This window comes from Helianthus annuus, chromosome 8, assembly GCF_002127325.2.
Source record: "Helianthus annuus cultivar XRQ/B chromosome 8, HanXRQr2.0-SUNRISE, whole genome shotgun sequence".
Classification (NCBI taxonomy): Eukaryota; Viridiplantae; Streptophyta; class Magnoliopsida; order Asterales; family Asteraceae; genus Helianthus; species Helianthus annuus.
The window spans coordinates 89,405,124-89,424,374 of record NC_035440.2 but is presented as its reverse complement, the minus strand read 5'-3'; the positions used below and the strand labels follow the sequence as shown (position 1 = coordinate 89,424,374).

Genomic DNA, 19,251 nt, shown 5'->3' with positions numbered 1-19,251 from the left:
ACAAACCTCAATGTACATAAAAGAATAACAAGAAAATGCATACCTTAGTGTTGTAGAAGATGAGAATCACAAAAACTTGAAGTTCACACAAAAACCCACAAAAAACCCCAAATTTTCGGCACCCCCAGGCTCAAATCCGACCCCAAAACAAAGGAATCTTCAAGATACAAGTGTAAATCTGAATTCCTTGTGAAATTTCACCCAAAATGGACCCAAAAATCACTGAAATCGGACTAGATATGAGGGAGATATGAAGTTGTGAGGTAATGGAAATTAGGGTTCTTGAGTGGGGAAGAAGATGGAGAAATGTGTGGTTGGGGAACAATGAACGATATGTGGTTGTGGTTGGGGGAATTTTTAGTTATTATTATTATTAAAGGAATTTATTATTATTATTATTATTATTATTAAAGTACTATTATTATTAATAATTATTTTTGGTTATATATATATATATATATATATATATATACACACATGCCGACAAGAGGAGAGAACAGAGATTCAGCTACGAGCCGTAGCCTACGGCCCCCCAGCCGTAGGTTACGGTGAGACCTGGGAGATTTTGGTTCGCCGTAAGACAGGAGCCAAGAGCCGTAAGGCTCCTTTTTTCACACATGGGCCGTAACCTATGGCTCCCAGCCGTAGGCTACGGCGGTACCTGGGCAAAACTTATTTTTATTTTTTTTTATTTTTTTTAGCTTTCCAAAATTGTCTAATTTTTATAGTTTTTCATAATTATTAAGAACATGAAAATTATTACCCTACCCCCCGTTAAAAACCCGTGTTGTCCTCAACAATGTGTTCGGGAAATCCGTGAAAATTTCCCCGCACTTGTTTCGAACACCGGTTTAAACGGAACTTATTTAATTCAAATTAAACTAAACTAAATATTTACAAACACCAAACCTGGGCCTCTTTCACGTTTCTTCGTCATCCACCGGGCGTAAAATATACCCCACTTTGTCAAGCTCGAGATTGTTGATATCATTACCTTCCAAGTACGGTTTGAGCCGATGCTCGTTCACCGTTTGTTGCTTATTTGTTTGTTCGTCTTGAATATCAACATCACCGAATCTTCCCATTCTTCGGACAACGTAAGGACCCATCCACTTGCTTTTAAGTTTCCCCGCGAACATCTTTAATCTTGAATTATACAACCACACTTTTTGACCCACTTCAAAGTTCTTTTTCCTTATCTTCGCATCATGAACTTTCTTCAGTTTGTCTTTATATGCGGATGCACACTCATAAGCTTGATCCCTTATTTCCTCAATTTCATTAAATTGAAGCTTTCTCGCCCGACCCGCTTCGTCATAATTTGCGTTCACCGTTTTAATTGCCCAATATGCCCGATGTGCCAACTTCATAGGCAAATGACACCCTTTTCCGTAAACCATTCGATAAGGAGTTGTATCAAGTGGAGTTTTGTAGGCCGTTCGATAAGCCCACAACGCATCATCAAGCTTGCTTGACCAATCTTTCCGATCCGTTCTCACCGTCTTCATTAAAATTTCTTTAATTTGCCGGTTGGAAACTTCAACTTGACCACTCGTTTGTGGATGGTACGGTGTAGCAACACGATGATTCACATTGTATCTCTTTAACAACTTCCCGAAATTGAAATTTTTGAAATGCGAGCCACCATCACTTATATCACCCGAGGCACACCGAATAGGGAAAAAATATTGGATTGCACAAACTTACATACGACGGAGTGATCATTGGTCCTCGTAGCGATAACTTCAATCCATTTCGAAACATAGTCAACCGCAACCAATATGTATAAAAACCCATTTGAGTTTGGGAAAGGACCCATGAAGTCTATTCCCCACACATTAAATACCTCCACTACCAAGATCGGTTGTAACGGCATTTCATCCCGTTTCGAAATGCTTCCCACTCTTTGACAATTGATGCAATTCCGGGCATACTCGCAAGAATCCTTAAAAATAGTGGCCAATAAAACCCACTAGATAACACCCGATAACCCGTTTTGTTCCCACTAAAATGCCCTCCACATGCCGATGAATGAGCATGGGTCAAAATCTCTAAAACTTCGGTTTCGGGAACACATCTTCGTATCACTTGATCGGGCCCGATTTTGAACAAGTCTGGTTCATCCCATATATATTGCTTCACTTGACTAAGAAATTGTTGTCGTCTCTTCTTCGTCCAATGATTCGGAATTGCACCCTTGGCCAAATAGTTTACATAGTGGGCATACCAAGGTGCAACAAACGTAGACACGGCTAACAATTGCTCATCGGGGAACCGCTCATTGATTTCGCTTGGGTCATCAACACCTTCCAATGGGATCCAGGACAAATGATCCGTAACAACATTTTCACATCCCTTTTTGTCCCGGATTTCAAGATCAAATTCTTGCAACAAAAGCACCCAACGAATCAACCGGGGCTTTGCATCCTTCTTTTCCATTAGGTATCGAACCGCACTATGATCCGAATACACTATCACCTTGCTCCCCCAAAGATAAGATCTAAACTTGTCCAAGGCATACACCACCGCTAATAATTCCTTCGCGGTTGTGGTGTAGTTGAGTTGCGCCTCAGACAAAGTTTTGCTTGCATAATAAATTACCACCGGTTTCTTATTGACCCTTTGACCCAAAACCGCTCCAATAGTTGTGTCGCTAGCGTCACACATGATTTCAAACGGCTTTGACCAATCTGGTGGTTGCAAGATAGGAGCCTTCACCAACTGTTCCTTCAAAACATGAAACGCTTACAAACATTCATCAGTAAAATCAAATGGAACATCTTTTAATAACAAGTTACATAAAGGTTTCGTAATTACACTAAAGCCTTTAATAAACCTTCGATAAAACCCCGCATGTCCCAAAAAAGATCTCACCCCCTTAACATTCTTTGGTGGGGGTAGAGATGAAATTACCCGAATCTTTGCTTTGTCTACCTCCATTCCCCGGTCCGAAATCACATGCCCCAACACAATACCCTCTTGAACCATAAAATGGCTCTTTTCCCAACTTAGCACCAAGTTTGTCTCAACACACCTTTTTAAAACTTTCTCTAATTCATCAAGACAAGAGTCAAAACTTGGGCCAAAAATGGAAAAATCATCCATAAACACTTCAAGAGATTCCCCGACCATGTCCGAAAATATACTCATCATACATCTTTGGAACGTGGCGGGGGCGTTACATAGTCCAAATGGCATCCGCCGAAAAGCGAATGTACCATATGGACATGTAAACGTGGTTTTGTGTTGGTCGTCCGGGTGAATGGCAATTTGGTTATAACCCGAGTACCCATCCAAAAAACAATAATTTTTTTGACCGGAAAGTTTTTCAATTATTTGGTCAATGAAGGGTAACGGGAAATGGTCTTTAGAGGTAGCTAGGGGTGTGCATGGGTCGGTTTGAGTCGGTTTTGACCAAAAACCATAACCATAACCGCGATGTCAGTCATTGGATAACCATAACCATAACCGATCGGTTATGGTGGTTATGGTTATTCGGTTTTAATGGTTATAGCGGGTCGGTTATGGGTGGTTAACCGTGTATTTAGCTTAGCTAAAAATAGCTTAATTTTTTTTTAACATGGAATAAATTGTTATTGAAAATTTGTATATATTAGTATATTACATAGTATTAAAAATACATATAATCTATAATATTAATATCAGTTATTATCGAATATTCAAATAAAGTGATATGATACATTTCATAAATTTAAATAAACATTCAACTAAAACCACAAAATGATATGAAAAACCCATAAGTACTAAAAATATTCAGTCAAAAACATCAAATATTAAAAATATGGTGAAAAGTCTTAAATCCTACAAAGATTTATTACATGTCGGTTCCGTTCGGTTATGGTGGGTATGGAAAAAATGATAACCATAACCAACCCACTAGTTTCGGTTTTCATAAAAACCATTAACCGAGCCACCGGTTTTTTATTTGGTTCGGTTTTTTCGGTTCGGTTTTGTCGGTTAATTCGGTTTTGGTTCGGTTAATTCGGTTTTTTGCACACCCCTAGAGGTAGCAGCGTTTAGTTTTCTATAATCAATACACACTCGCCACCCGGTTATTGGGCGGGTGGCGATTTGCTCACCTTGCTCATCTTTTACTACCTGGATGCCGGATTTTTTAGGCACTACCTGAGTCGGACTTACCCATGCGCTATCCGAGATGGGATAAATGATCCCCGCATCCAACCACTTGATAACTTCTTTCTTTACCACCTCTCTCCAGTTTGGGTTCAACCTTCTTTGTGTTTCACGGGTCGGCTTTGCTTCTTCACTTGTAATAATTTTGTGCATCACAATGGATGGACTAATACCTTTTAAATCGGCTATCATCCACCCAATCGCCGCCTTATGAGCCTTCAACACCCGCATCAATTCTTCCTCTTGAGCTACCTCCAAGTTGGAGGCAATGATCACCGATAAAGTGTCATTCTCCCCCAAAAATGCATACTTTAGGTGCTTTGGTAGCTCCTTCAACTCCACACTTGGTGGACATTCCAAAGAAGGCTTTGTACCCGAATCAATTTCCACCGGTAGTGTATCCGTTTGGTGGGTCCATGGTGGCCTTCCTTCCTTCATCGCGAGAGCTTCTTGTTCCTTCTCCTCATTTTCCAACTCGCATGCATGTACCTGCAAAGACACATCGCAAACACAAGAACCCAAAATTTCCTCTTCGACTTCCTTCGGGTCGTATCCATCTATGAAATCTGCTAAGAAACACTCATCACCATAAATGTTAGTACCGTTAGTAAAAACATTTAATCTTATCTTTCTATTACCGAATGTCATGTCGACCGTACCATATTGACAATCAATAATGGCATGTGCGGTATTCAAAAACGGCAGACCCAAAATGACATTTTGTTGTTGAATTGGGTCCGCGGATGAGTAATCTAGCACAAGAAAATCAACGGGATAATAAAACTCATCAACTTTAACTATCACGTCCCGTACGATACCCCGTGGGAGTTTATGAGACAAGTCGGCTAATACAACTGTTGTCTCAACCCGCTTCAATGGACCAAAATCGTATTGGTCATACAACCCCCCCGGTAGGATACTTACTCCGGCTCCAAGATCCAATAACGCCCTTGCGGTTTGAGAATTTCCAACTTGGATGTTTATTAGGGGCGTTCCCAGATCTTGTAACTTAGGAGGAAGGTCTCCTTTCAATACCACACTTACCCGCTCCGTCAAGTCTACCAATTTAGGCACTTTTTGTTGCCTCTTTTGAGTACACAATTCTTTTAAGAACTTCGCGTAAGCGGGTACCTGTTTAATAGCTTCAAGTAAAGGAAGATTAATTTTAACCCGTTTAGAAACCTCCCACATTTCCTCTTTTTGAGGACCCCGTTTTGAAATAAAATTTTTTCTACCCGGATCTAATAAAGCCGTGGGAAATGGTACTTCACTAGATCCCTCACCCTCATTTACTTTTTCTTTTTCTTTATTAGCTTCGGGTTTTTTTCAGAGTTGGGTTTTTTCGAAGAAACAATAGGTGGTTCATTTTCTTCCTCACTTTCTTGACCCGTTATATCCTTAACCACCCCATCAACCAAATCCGGTGAAGGATTGGTTTTGTACTCTTTCCCACTTCTCAAAACACTTACATGGCGAATGTTAACATTATTACCTCTTTAAGTACCATGAGATGGGTTTACCTTAGTGTCGCTTGGTAATTGACCTTTGTTTTTCTTCAATTCGGACACTTCGGTTGCAAGTTGACCCATTTGGGTGGTCAAAGTTTGAATCGCTTTGTCCCGGGCCTCATCCTTTTGAATGCGAGCATCATCCATTTGGTTCCTCTTTTGCATTTCCGCTTGCATGCTCTTCAACATTTCCATCATTTCATTTCCACCCGAAGACCCCCCTTGTTCTTGACCCGTTTGGTATTGCCTTTGGTATCCTTGGTTGTTCCCACCTCGATATCCACTTTGATTATTGTAAGGTTGGCGCGGACCATAAATTCCTTGGCTACCTTGAAAATTCGGGTTTGCTTGATTCGAAGGGTTCCCATAACAAAAATTCGGGTGGTTCCTCAACCCGGGGTGGTAAGTGTTAGAATTCATGTTGAAGTTTCTACCACCCCCTCCTTGACCTTGAACGGCATGAACTTCTTCATATTGCCCTTCCACCATTCCTTGGAAATTTTCAGCCGCATGACCCATTTCATTACACAATGCACAAAAATCATAAATTTGGTTAGTGGTTTGAACATTACCGTCATCTATTGCGTGCACTTGAGGTCGGGCAATGGCCGGTCGTGCTCTCCTCGATGCTTGAGCTTTTCTCTTTGATGTAGTTGCCATGCTCTCCAAAAACTCCTAATCATCATTCTCGTAATTTGTACCAAAAGTCCCACCAGTGATAGACATTAAATCACGAGCATCTTCAGCACTCAACCCCTCGTGAAAAGCATTCATTAATTCCCACAATTCAATTCCATGGTGAGGGCAATTTTTGATCATCATATTGAAACACTCAAAAGCCTCATGAAACATTTCACCATGTTGTTGTTGAAAGCTCCTCAACCCTTTTCTAGCATCATTCGTCTTTTGAGCGGTGTAAAATTCATCCAAAAAGGTTTGTTGCATTTCCCCCCATGTATATATAGATGCTGAAGGTAATGTGTAGAACCACTTTTTCACCTTGTCTTCCAAAGAAAATTGAAATAGTACCAATTTAATATCATCGGCTGAAAACCCTTGACTCCCAAGAGTGTTGCAAATCGAGTCATAAGCCTCCAAATGAAAGTAAGGCTCCTCCGTTGCTAAACCCTTATACTTTGGCAAGCTTTGCAATGAGTTGGTCCTCACTTCAAATGTCCTCCCTTGATCATTGTGAGGAATGACTACCGGTGAGGGATTATGAGTGATTACCGGCCTAAAATGCGCTTCAATGCCCCTCACATTTTCTCTAAGGTGCCTCCTTGGTACACCGAACCTACCCCTTGGAGGAATAGGACCCATTGGCCTGGGTACATACCCTTGTGGTGCAATTGGTTGTTGAAACTGTTGTTGTGGCATCGGTGGGCGTTGAATTGGTCTTTGGGATTGTGGTTGTATGTGTTGCGGTCGAACTTGTTGCAATGGTGTAGGGCGTTGCATTTGTGGCCCTTGTGGTCTTGGCCGAATGTGTTGTGGTATGAGTTGTTGTTGTTGTACTCCACCAACACTTGGCATTACTTGCATTTGACCTTGCATGTATCCGAATTCTCCTTGATCTCCATCACCCCCATAAGCATACCCGTCTTCATCAAAACCTTCAAACTCCCCATATCCTTCATCATACCCATCTCCTTGAATTCCCGAAGACTGCCCAAATGGAAGAGTCGAGCATTGGAAACCCGACTGGTTTGTGTGTTTATTTTTTATTTTTTTAGGTTTTTTGGGGGTTTAGTTTTTAGCATTTTAGCTTGGGTGGGGGGGGGGTTAGGTTTTTTTTAGGTTTTTGGGGGTGGGGGGGGGTTAGTTTTTTTTTTAGGTTTTTGGGGGGTGGGGGGGGTTAGGTTTTTGGGGGTGGGGGGGGGGTTAGGTTTTTGGGGGTGGGGGGTTTAGGTTTTTTTGGGGGTGGGGGGAGTGGTTAGGTTTTTTAGGTATATTTGTAGAGTAACTTTGATAGTTATTGATAATTACAAAAATGCCACCTTGTCTTTTTGAGTTTTCCTTCAATTTGTATGTTTAGTATGTTAAGATTATTTGTACAAGAACTTTACCCTCAAATTTAATCCAATTACAACTAAGTAGATAGCAGCAAGTGGGTATCGAACACAGGGAGTTTGTGGAATATGTGCTATTTGAGAGTTTATCTAATTTAACTAAATTAAGCTAATTGCAAGAAAATAAAGTTCAAAAGTTGGTTTGTTTGATTGAGTTTTAAAAACTAAATTACTATTCTAATTGCGAAATGAAAGTGTTTTTTGTAAACGATTTAGAGACAAATGACCATCTTCAGTTTCCAGTTTGTTTCAACGGTTGTACTATCATCCACTAGAAAGAATCACATAGACATGATTCATGAAAGATTACTTGTTGTGATAAAAGGGAACAAAGTACTCAGATTCCTAGAACGTGAGGTTGTTACCCGATGACCAATCAACCCTTACCCCAACCTAACTTTACCCATGATATCTCGATTGCCAACGACACCAAGAACGTATGATTTCAAGATAGGATAAAACAAGATTCAACAATTTACAAGCAAGTAATAACACACCATAGTAAACAAAATATAAATAAGTTTACCATTCTAGAAATATGGAATCATGATACAACCGTCTTAACAACCTTCAACTAAAGATGATCATAAAGAAACTAGCCACTCATGGCTTGAACAAACATTGTAGCAAAATGAGATAAAATTGTTCAACACAATCACCACTAAACAAGTCTAGATGAAAGATAGATGATAAGATATGTTCTTCAAGCTCTAAGTGACTAATATATGGTCCCAATTCGTGTGCTTCCAGGTGGTAACCAAAAAGCAATCATAAGTCCCTCATAAAACCTCATAAAAACGACATTAAATAGAGGAGTTTCAAGTTTGAGTTCAATCGGAGCCGTAACCTACGGCCCTCCGCCGTAGGTTACGGCAGTCAGCGTGATCACACAAGTCAACATGGAGCCGTAACCTACGGCCACCTGCCGTAGGTTACGGCCCTGAGTGGCATCGTTCTCCTTGTTTCTCCTTCTATACTGGCTCTCTTCATCTTTTTGATTCCCAAACTTCTACCATCCATCCAAGCTTCCTAAGACTTGTATTTTGGGCATTTTAACACCTGCGAATCCGAACATCTAGTGATTATCATGTCCAAGTAATTAACCAAAATAAGCATGGAATGTGCACGTATTTAGATCGTTTAAGGGTTGTCCTATGGACCACCCGTCACATCCCCACACTTACCCGTTGCTTGTCCCAAGCAACCTATTCAAAGACTATTCACAATCACAAGCGATCAGTTATGCAAACCAAACTAAAGTGCCGTCCTTTTACTAACTTTCAATCATACCACAAAACACACCCCTCGCAATAAAAAAAAATTCTCGGTGACAAGAAAACTTAGCAAGTTATGCTAAACCACTCAATGCGTGTGTATGTGTGTGAGACAATAAGCTTGTATGAGAATCAAGTTTCCTCCTAACAAATATCTTGCATACTTATGAATCAAAGGACTTATGGGTTGTAACGGGGCTAGGTGCAAAGGTAGGAAAATGGTAGTACATATATATATAAGAGCTAATTTGATTTGACCCGGTTTTTATTTTCACTACTAAACAAAACAAACATCAACTATATACACAATTTCTTCAACTTCTAAACTATCATTGCAACTAAACACTTCTTTTTGTATTTTTCTCATATTTTTCTCTTTTTTTTTACAATATATGCAAGAACGTCAACATTTCATACTACATTTCCTAAACCGGGTCATCTCAAAGGGTAAAATTTATATAGGAAGTAGGCTTTGGGTTTCAATCGAATGGTTTAAGGCTCAAACATGGCTTTCTATGGACCAAACCCCCACCCCTCATAATACCAAGCTCATATATCTAATGTATGAGGTCCAACCCACCAATCCCGCATTCTCACACATCTAGACGAGGCTACCTAAAAGTCCCCTATCATCTTCAAAAGCATGCTAACTCTAGGATTTAACAAGTATTCACACACAAGTTCTATTAACACACTACACACACCGCCACTCAAACAAAGAAATAACACTCATGTGTGGCTCAATTCTCACCAAGAAAAGACTAAGAACGGGTGTCGGTGTGTCACATGGCACAATATCAAGTTTTCAAATTTTTACACTTTTCGCTTGGATTTACAATTTTTTTTTTAATTTCTCAAAAATTTCCCCCATCCCCACACTTGGGATACATTGTCCCAATGTATGGTTTCGAGGAAAAGATCGTTTTTACCAAAAACACCAACATCTGCTTATACTCTCAAACCCCATGTTTCTTTTTGTATTTTTTATTATTATTAAAGACACCACCAACTCTCACAACCCAACAACATATCCACATCAAACACCACCCTACCTCCCAACCATAACATAAACATACCACATAAACATATATACAAAAATTGTACAAAGGAGCAAAATACAACCTGACTAGTAGTACTTCGGCTGTGGAGGCCCGAAGATGGATGTCATCATATCAGTCCACTCACCAAAGCCAAATGCTCTACCGCTACTGCTACTTCCTTGATCACTACTTGGATTCGCCTGTTGGTAACTCATAGCATGTGGATCCACCCACTGAGAATGGTGCAATGGTGGGGTGGGGTATGACACACTACCATCATACGGTGGTAATGTAGTATAGTCCACAACTGGCGGATCTGCTTCGAGTGGTTGCCCCGCATGCCACTGATCATGCAAGCGTCTTTGACGATCATCTAAATAGCGGTTGTTTACTTCTTCATTATGGGCGTACATGTGAGCTCGATTCCACTGTTCGTTTCTATCATAGCTCTGTTTGAGAGCTCTTTCCATGCTAGCACTCATAAAGGTTTGTTGATCAAATAACATTTGGTTTGATTCACTCCCTTCACCGAAAGTAGGTGGCCACCTTTGTTCAATGATTTGACCCATATTTCCCGAATGAGCCCAATACGGATCATAAGCCTGTTGTGCATAATCAAATGCACTCCCCACATAACCCGCTTGCACACCAGCTCCCTGAACTTGAGCATCAACCATGAAGGTGGCTTCACGGTAATCATCATCTCCACTCACTTCATCATCCGATGTTTCGGGCTCATCGGCCTCACCCGGTCGTAACGGTCTTGGATCCACCTTTAACTCTCTCCATCGTCTCCCATCTGTTTTCAGCTTATGATACCTCTCCGATTCCTTGTAAATCCAACCTGGCACAAGATTCTTAAGGTCGAATGGTCTAAACCTCTTGTAAGAACCTTTTTCATCTCCTTTAATCGCCCCATATTTTTTAAGCAATGCCGTAATCAACCGGCAGTGAGGTATAATCTTTCTTTCCCCACTATTCTTGCTCAACCAGATGTTATTCAATACTAGGAATCGAAATGGGACCTTTGGAGAACCATGCATCAACATATAGAGGATCGGTACCTCTTGGTGCCCCACTTCCATCTTGTCACCCCGCCTTGGAACAACATTGTACATGCACAACGTCAACAACAACTTTGCTTCCATTCTTAAATTGCGTCGATATAACTTCCCATGTGTCGTGCCCGGAAGAAAGAGGTAATCGAGCATATTTTGCCACTGCGTATGCTGATTGGGCTCGTGATAGAGGTCTTTGAGATTCGGGTAAATGTACTCATTGGCTGGCCCGTCATCAAACTTTGCTATCCGGCGCAAAGAGTCATAAGACATTTCTACTTTCACCCTATTACACCGTCCAACAAGTCTCATCTTGCTTGGGGCCTTAAACGGGGGACATTCAAGTGATGCCACCCATTCTTGAATCTGCTTGTCATACATCTTTTTTACCTCACCATCATAACACTTCATAGCCGCCCCCCAACCCAATGCGTTAAACTTGGCCGTGATCCCGAATGGCCCGAAATCGACCTCCCGAATCTCCTTTTCACAAATAAAGGCTTCACCTCTTTGTTTCAAATTGTTCATTTGTTCATGAAATAGATCTTCTCTCCATTCCGCTGGTTGGTCTAGCAATGAACCGGATGTCCAATCCGGCTTCGGACCCCTTGGAGGTGCATCCTCCTCCGAGTCCGGGTCACCAACCCGGGTCAATCTCCTCCTCTTTTGTTGCGCATCATCCCCTTGAGGTGCATTAGAAGAACTTGCAATTCCTTTCCCCTTTTTCGTCACCATGCCTACACACATTCAAAACCACACAAACAATTCAAGTTAGTATTTTTACCCAATCTTCCCCACACTTGCTTCATGTTATGGATATAGATGTTCAAAAACCAAAAATTTCATTCTTTCAAACAAAATTTCGGCATGATGTCCCTATAAATCAGATTTTTTCAAAAATTTTCACTAGACATCAACACATTTATACCCATACATGCATTAGTTCACAAATTCCTACATCTATCATGTACTAGCAAGTGTATGTAAGCAAAAACAAAGATCGAAACTTACAAACCTCAATGTACATAAAAGAATAACAAGAAAATGCATACCTTAGTGTTGTAGAAGATGAGAATCACAAAAACTTGAAGTTCACACAAAAACCCACAAAAAACCCCAAATTTTCGGCACCCCCTAGGCTCAAATCCGACCCCAAAACAAAGGAATCTTCAAGATACAAGTGTAAATCTGAATTCCTTGTGAAATTTCACCCAAAATGGACCCAAAAATCACTGAAATCGGACTAGATATGAGGGAGATATGAAGTTGTGAGGTAATGGAAATTAGGGTTCTTGAGTGGGGAAGAAAATGGAGAAATGTGTGGTTGGGGAACAATGAACGATATGTGGTTGTGGTTGGGGGAATTTTTAGTTATTATTATTATTAAAGGAATTTATTATTATTATTATTATTAAAGTACTATTATTATTAATAATTATTTTCGGTTTTATATATATATATATATATATACACACGCCGACAAGAGGAGAGAACAGAGATTCAGCTACGAGCCGTAACCTACGGCCCCCCAGCCGTAGGTTACGGTGAGACCTGGGAGATTTTGGTTCGCCGTAAGACAGGAGCCAAGAGCCGTAAGGCTCCTTTTTTCACACATGGGCCGTAACCTATGGCTCCCAGCCGTAGGCTACAGCGGTACCTGGGCAAAACTTATTTTTATTTTTTTTTATTTTTTTAGCTTTCCAAAATTGTCTAATTTTTATAGTTTTTCATAATTATTAAGAACATGAAAATTATTACCCTACCCCCCGTTAAAAACCCGTGTTGTCCTCAACAATGTGTTCGGGAAATCCGTGAAAATTTCCCCGCACTTGTTTCGAACACCGGTTTAAACGGAACTTATTTAATTCAAATTAAACTAAACTAAATATTTACAAACACCAAACCTGGGCCTCTTTCACGTTTCTTCGTCATCCACCGGGCGTAAAATATACCCCACTTTGTCGAGCTCGAGATTGTTGATGTCATTACCTTCCAAGTACGGTTTGAGCCGATGCCCGTTCACCGTTTGTTGCTTATTTGTTTGTTCGTCTTGAATATCAACATCACCGAATCTTCCCATTCTTCGGATAACGTAAGGACCCATCCACTTGCTTTTAAGTTTCCCCGCGAACATCTTTAATCTTGAATTATACAACCACACTTTTTGACCCACTTCAAAGTTCTTTTTCCTTATCTTCGCATCATGAACTTTCTTCAGTTTGTCTTTATATGCGGATGCACACTCATAAGCTTGATCCCTTATTTCCACAATTTCATTTAATTGAAGCTTTCTCGCCTGACCCGCTTCGTCATAATTTGCGTTCACCGTTTTAATTGCCCAATATGCCCGATGTGCCAACTCCTTTCCATAAACCATTCGATAAGGAGTTGTATCAAGTGGAGTTTTGTAGGCCGTTCGATAAGCCCACAACACATCATCAAGCTTGCTTGACCAATCTTTCTGATCCGTTCTCACCGTCTTCATTAAAATTTCTTTAATTTGCCGGTTGGAAACTTCAACTTGACCACTCGTTTGTGGATGGTACGGTGTAGCAACACGATGATTCACATTGTATCTCTTTAACAACTTCCCGAAATTGAAAATTTTGAAATGCGAGCCACCATCACTTATTATCACCCAAGGCACACCGAATAGGGAAAAAATATTGGATTGCACAAACTTACGTATGACGGAGTGATCATTGGTCCTCGTAGCGATAGCTTTAATCCATTTCGAAACATAGTCAACCGCAACCAATATGTATAAAAACCCATTTGAGTTTGGGAAAGGACCCATGAAGTCTATTCCCCACACATCAAATACCTCCACTACCAAGATCGGTTGTAACGGCATTTCATCCCGTTTCGAAATGCTTCCCACTCTTTGACAATTGATGCAATTCCGGGCATACTCGCAAGAATCCTTAAAAATAGTGGGCCAATAAAACCCACTAGATAACACCCGATAACCCGTTTTGTTCCCACTAAAATGCCCTCCACATGCCGATGAATGAGCATGGGTCAAAATCTCTAAAACTTCGGTTTCGGGAACACATCTTCGTATCACTTGATCGGGCTCGATTTTGAACAAGTCTGGTTCATCCCATATATATTGCTTCACTTGACTAAGAAATTGTTGTCGTCTCTTCTTCGTCCAATGATTCGGAATTGCACCCTTGGCCAAATAGTTTACATAGTGGGCATACCAAGGTGCAACAAACGTAGACACGGCTAACAATTGCTCATCGGGGAACCGTTCATTGATTTCGCTTGGGTCATCAACACCTTCCAATGGGATCCGGGACAAATGATCCGCAACAACATTTTCACATCCCTTTTTGTCCCGGATTTCAAGATCAAATTCTTGCAACAAAAGCACCCAACGAATCAACCGGGGCTTTGCATCCTTCTTTTCCATTAGGTATCAAACCGCACTATGATCCGAATACACTATCACCTTGCTCCCCCAAAGATAAGATCTAAACTTGTCCAAGGCATACACCACCGCTAATAATTCCTTCGCCGTTGTGGTGTAGTTGAGTTGCGCCTCAGACAAAGTTTTGCTTGCATAATAAATTACCACCGGTTTCTTATCGACCCTTTGACCCAAAACCGCTCCAATAGTTGTGTCGCTAGCGTCACACATGATTTCAAACGGCTTTGACCAATCCGGTGGTTGCAAGATAGGAGCCTTCACCAACTGTTCCTTCAAAACATGAAACGCTTACAAACATTCATCAGTAAAATCAAATGGAACATCTTTTAATAACAAGTTACATAAAGGTTTCATAATTACACTAAAGCCTTTAATAAACCTTCGATAAAACCCCGCATGTCCCAAAAAAGATCTCACCCCCTTAACATTCTTTGGTGGGGGTAGAGATGAAATTACCCGAATCTTTGCTTTGTCCACCTCCATTCCCCGGTCCGAAATCACATGCCCCAACACAATACCCTCTTGAACCATAAAATGGCTCTTTTCCCAACTTAGCACCAAGTTTGTCTCAACACACCTTTTTAAAACTTTCTCTAATTCATCAAGACAAGAGTCAAAACTTGGGCCAAAAATGGAAAAATCATCCATAAACACTTCAAGAGATTCCCCGACCATGTCCGAAAATATACTCATCATACATCTTTGGAACGTGGCGGGGGCGTTACATAGTCCAAATGGCATCCGCCGAAAAGCGAATGTACCATATGGACATGTAAACGTGGTTTTGTGTTGGTCGTCCGGGTGAATAACAATTTGGTTATAACCCGAGTACCCATCCAAAAAACAATAATTTTTTTGACCGGAAAGTTTTTCAATTATTTGGTCAATGAAGGGTAACAGGAAATGGTCTTTAGAGGTAGCAGCATTTAGTTTTCTATAATCAATACACACTCGCCACCCGGTTATTGGGCGGGTGGCGATTTGCTCACCTTGCTCATCTTTTACTACCTGGATGCCGGATTTTTTAGGCACTACCTGAGTCGGACTTACCCATGCGCTATCCGAGATGGGATAAATGATCCCCGCATCCAACCACTTGATAACTTCTTTCTTTACCACCTCTCTCCAGTTTGGGTTCAACCTTCTTTGTGTTTCACGGGTCGGCTTTGCTTCTTCACTTGTAATAATTTTGTGCATCACAATGGATGGACTAATACCTTTTAAATCGGCTATCGTCCACCCAATCGCCTCCTTATGAGCCTTCAACACCCGCATCAATTCTTCCTCTTGAGCTACCTCCAAGTTGGAGGCAATGATCACCGGTAAAGTGTCATTCTCCCCCAAAAATGCATACTTTAGGTGCTTTGGTAGCTCTTTCAACTCCACACTTGGTGGACATTCCTAAGAAGGCTTTGTACCCGAATCAATTTCCACCGGTAGTGTATCCGTTTGGTGGGTCCATGGTGGCCTTCCTTCCTTCACCGCGAGAGCTTCTTGTTCCTTCTCCTCATTTTCCTACTTGCATGCATGTACCTGCAAAGACACATCGCAAACACAAGAACCCAAAATTTCCTCTTCGACTTCCTTCGGGTCGTATCCATCTATGAAATCTGCTAAGAAACACTCATCACCATAAATGTTAGTACCGTTAGTAAAAACATTTAATCTTATCTTTCTATTACCGAATGTCATGTCAACCGTACCATATCGACAATCAATAATGGCATGTGCGGTATTCAAAAACGGCCAACCCAAAATGACATTTTGTTGTTGAATTGGGTCCGCGGATGAGTAATCTAGCACAAGAAAATCAACGGGATAATAAAACTCATCAACTTTAACTATCACGTCCCGTACGATACCCTGTGGGAGCTTATGAGACAAGTCGGCTAATACAACTGTTGTCTCAACCCGCTTCAATGGACCAAAATCGTATTGGTCATACAACCCCCCGGTAGGATACTTACTCCGGCTCCAAGATCCAATAACGTCCTTGCGGTTTGAAAATTTCCAACTTGGATGTTTATTAGGGGCGTTCCCGGATCTTGTAACTTAGGAGGAAGGTCTCCTTTCAATACCGCACTTACCCGCTCCGTCAAGTCTACCAATTTAGGCACTTTTTGTTGCCTCTTTTGAGTACACAATTCTTTTAAGAACTTGGCGTATGCAGGTACCTGTTTGACAGCTTCAAGTAAAGGAAGATTAATTTTAACCTGTTTAGAAACCTCCCACATTTCCTCTTTTTGAGGACCCCGTTTTGAAATAAAATTTTTTCTACCCGGATCTAATAAAGCCGTGGGAAATGGTACTTCACTAGATCCCTCACCCTCATTTACTTTTACTTTTTCTTTATTAGCTTCGGGTTTTTTCAGAATTGGGTTTTTTCAAAGAAACAATAGGTGGTTCATTTTCTTCCTCACTTTCTTGACCCGTTATATCCTCAACCACCCCATCAACCAAATCCGGTGAAGGATTGGTTTTGTACTCTTTCCCACTTCTCAAAACACTTACATGGTGAATGTTAACATTATTACCTCTTGAAGTACCATGAGATGGGTTTACCTTAGTGTCGCTTGGTAATTGACCTTTGTTTTTCTTCAATTCGGACACTTCGGTTGCAAGTTGACCCATTTGGGTGGTCAAAGTTTGAATCGCTTTGTCTCGGGCCACATCCTTTTGAATGCGAGCATCATCCATTTGGTTCCTCTTTTGCATTTCCGCTTGCATGCTCTTCAACATTTCCATCATTTCATTTCCACCCGAAGTCTCCCATTGTTCTTGACCCGTTTGGTATTGCCTTTGGTATCCTTGGCTGTTCCCACCTTGATATCCACTTTGATTATTGTAAGGTTGGCGCGGACCATAAATTCCTTGGCTACCTTGAAAATTCGGGTTTGCTTTATTCGAAGGGTTCCCATAACAAAAATTCGGGTGGTTCCTCAACCCGGGGTGGTAAGTGTTAGAATTCATGTTGAAGTTTCTACCACCCCTCCTTGACCTTGAACGACATGAACTTCTTCATATTGCCCTTCCACCATTCCTTGGCAATTTTCAGCCGCATGACCTATTTCACTACACAATGCACAAAAATCATAAATTTGGTTAGTGGTTTGAACATTACCGTCATCTATTGCGTGCACTTGAGGTCGGGCAATGGCCGGTCGTGCTCTCCTCGATGCTTGAGCTTTTCTCTTTGATGTAGTTGCCATGCTCTCCAAAAACTCCTAATCATCATTCTCGTAATTTGTACCAAAAGTCCCACCAGTGATAGACATTAAATCACGAGCATCTTCAGCACTCAACCCCTCGTGAAAAGCATTCATTAATTCCCACAATTCAATTCCATGGTGAGGGCAATTTTTGATCATCATATTGAAACGCTCAAAATCCTCATGAAACATTTCATCATGTTGTTGTTGAAAGCTCCTCAACCCTTTTCTAGCATCATTCGTCTTTTGAGCGGTGTAAAATTCATCCAAAAAGGTTTGTTGCATTTCCCCCCATGTATATATAGATGCTGAAGGTAATGTATAGAACCACTTTTTCACCTTGTCTTCCAAAGAAAATTGAAATAGTACCAATTTAATATCATCGGCTGAAAACCCTTGACTCCCAAGAGTGTTGCAAATCGAGTCATAAGCCTCCAAATGAAAGTAAGGCTCCTCCGTTGCTAAACCCTTATACTTTGGCAAGCTTTGCAATGAGTTTGTCCTCACTTCAAATGTCCTCCCTTGATCATTGTGAGGAATGACTACCGGTGAGGGATTATGAGTGATTACCGGCCTAAAATGCGCTTCAATGCCCCTCACATTTTCTCTAAGGTGCCTCCTTGGTACACCGAACCTACCCCTTGGAGGAATAGGACCCATTGGCCTTGGTACATACCCTTGTGGTGCAATTGGTTGTTGAAACTGTTGTTGTGGCATCGGTGGGCGTTGAATTGGTCTTTGGGATTGTGGTTGTATGTGTTGCGGTCGAACTTGTTGCAATGGTGTAGGGCGTTGCATTTGTGGCCCTTGTGGTCTTGGCCGAATGTGTTGTGGTATGAGTTGTTGTTGTTGTTGTACTCCACCAACACTTGGCATTACTTGCATTTGACCTTGCATGTATCCGAATTCTCCTTGATCTCCATCACCCCCATAAGCATACCCGTCTTCATCAAAACCTTCAAACTCCCCATATCCTTCATCATACCCATCTCCTTGAATTCCCGAAGACTGCCCAAATGGAAGAGTCGAGCATTGGAAACCCGACTGGTTTGAGGGTCTAAATGATGTAGCATGGACAATGGTCGAGTTTGGTGCTATGGTATGGCTTGAATACGATGGACCCACACCCGGGAAGAAATGGGATAATGGTGGTATAGTGGTGTAAGGATTGAAGGTAATGGTTGGTTCTTCTTGAGTAGTAATGGGTTGTGTGGTGTTGGTTGGTGTAACATTTTGAAGTATGGTGGGTTCGGTGGTATTGGCTGGAAGGGTAGTATTTGGTGAAGGTTGAGTGGATGTTGGTGTAAAAGGTGGAATAGGTTCACCCGTAGTGGGTGGTGGTGGTGGATCCCTATCCATGTATCGAAGTGGTGTAATCGGTGTAATTGGTGTTGTTGGTGAACCGCTGATTGTATTTTCCCTTAACAAGATTCTGTTTGCTCGCAAAGTTAGCTCGATTTCTAGATCAAACACTAATGGTGAAAGCTTGTGAGAGCTTCTAG

The 19,251-nt window shown here is 41.2% G+C and overlaps 2 non-coding genes across 2 annotated transcripts; both read left to right on the top strand.

Annotated features, from left to right (window-relative positions):
- Positions 1-6,453: 6,453 nt before the first annotated feature.
- On the top strand, positions 6,454-6,559 carry LOC118481352. The gene has a single exon (XR_004865559.1). It is a non-coding gene; the product is annotated as a small nucleolar RNA R71 (small nucleolar RNA).
- An 11,320-nt stretch (positions 6,560-17,879) lies between these two features.
- Positions 17,880-17,985, top strand: LOC118481361. Its single transcript, XR_004865568.1, has one exon. It is a non-coding gene; the product is annotated as a small nucleolar RNA R71 (small nucleolar RNA).
- Positions 17,986-19,251: the final 1,266 nt, after the last annotated feature.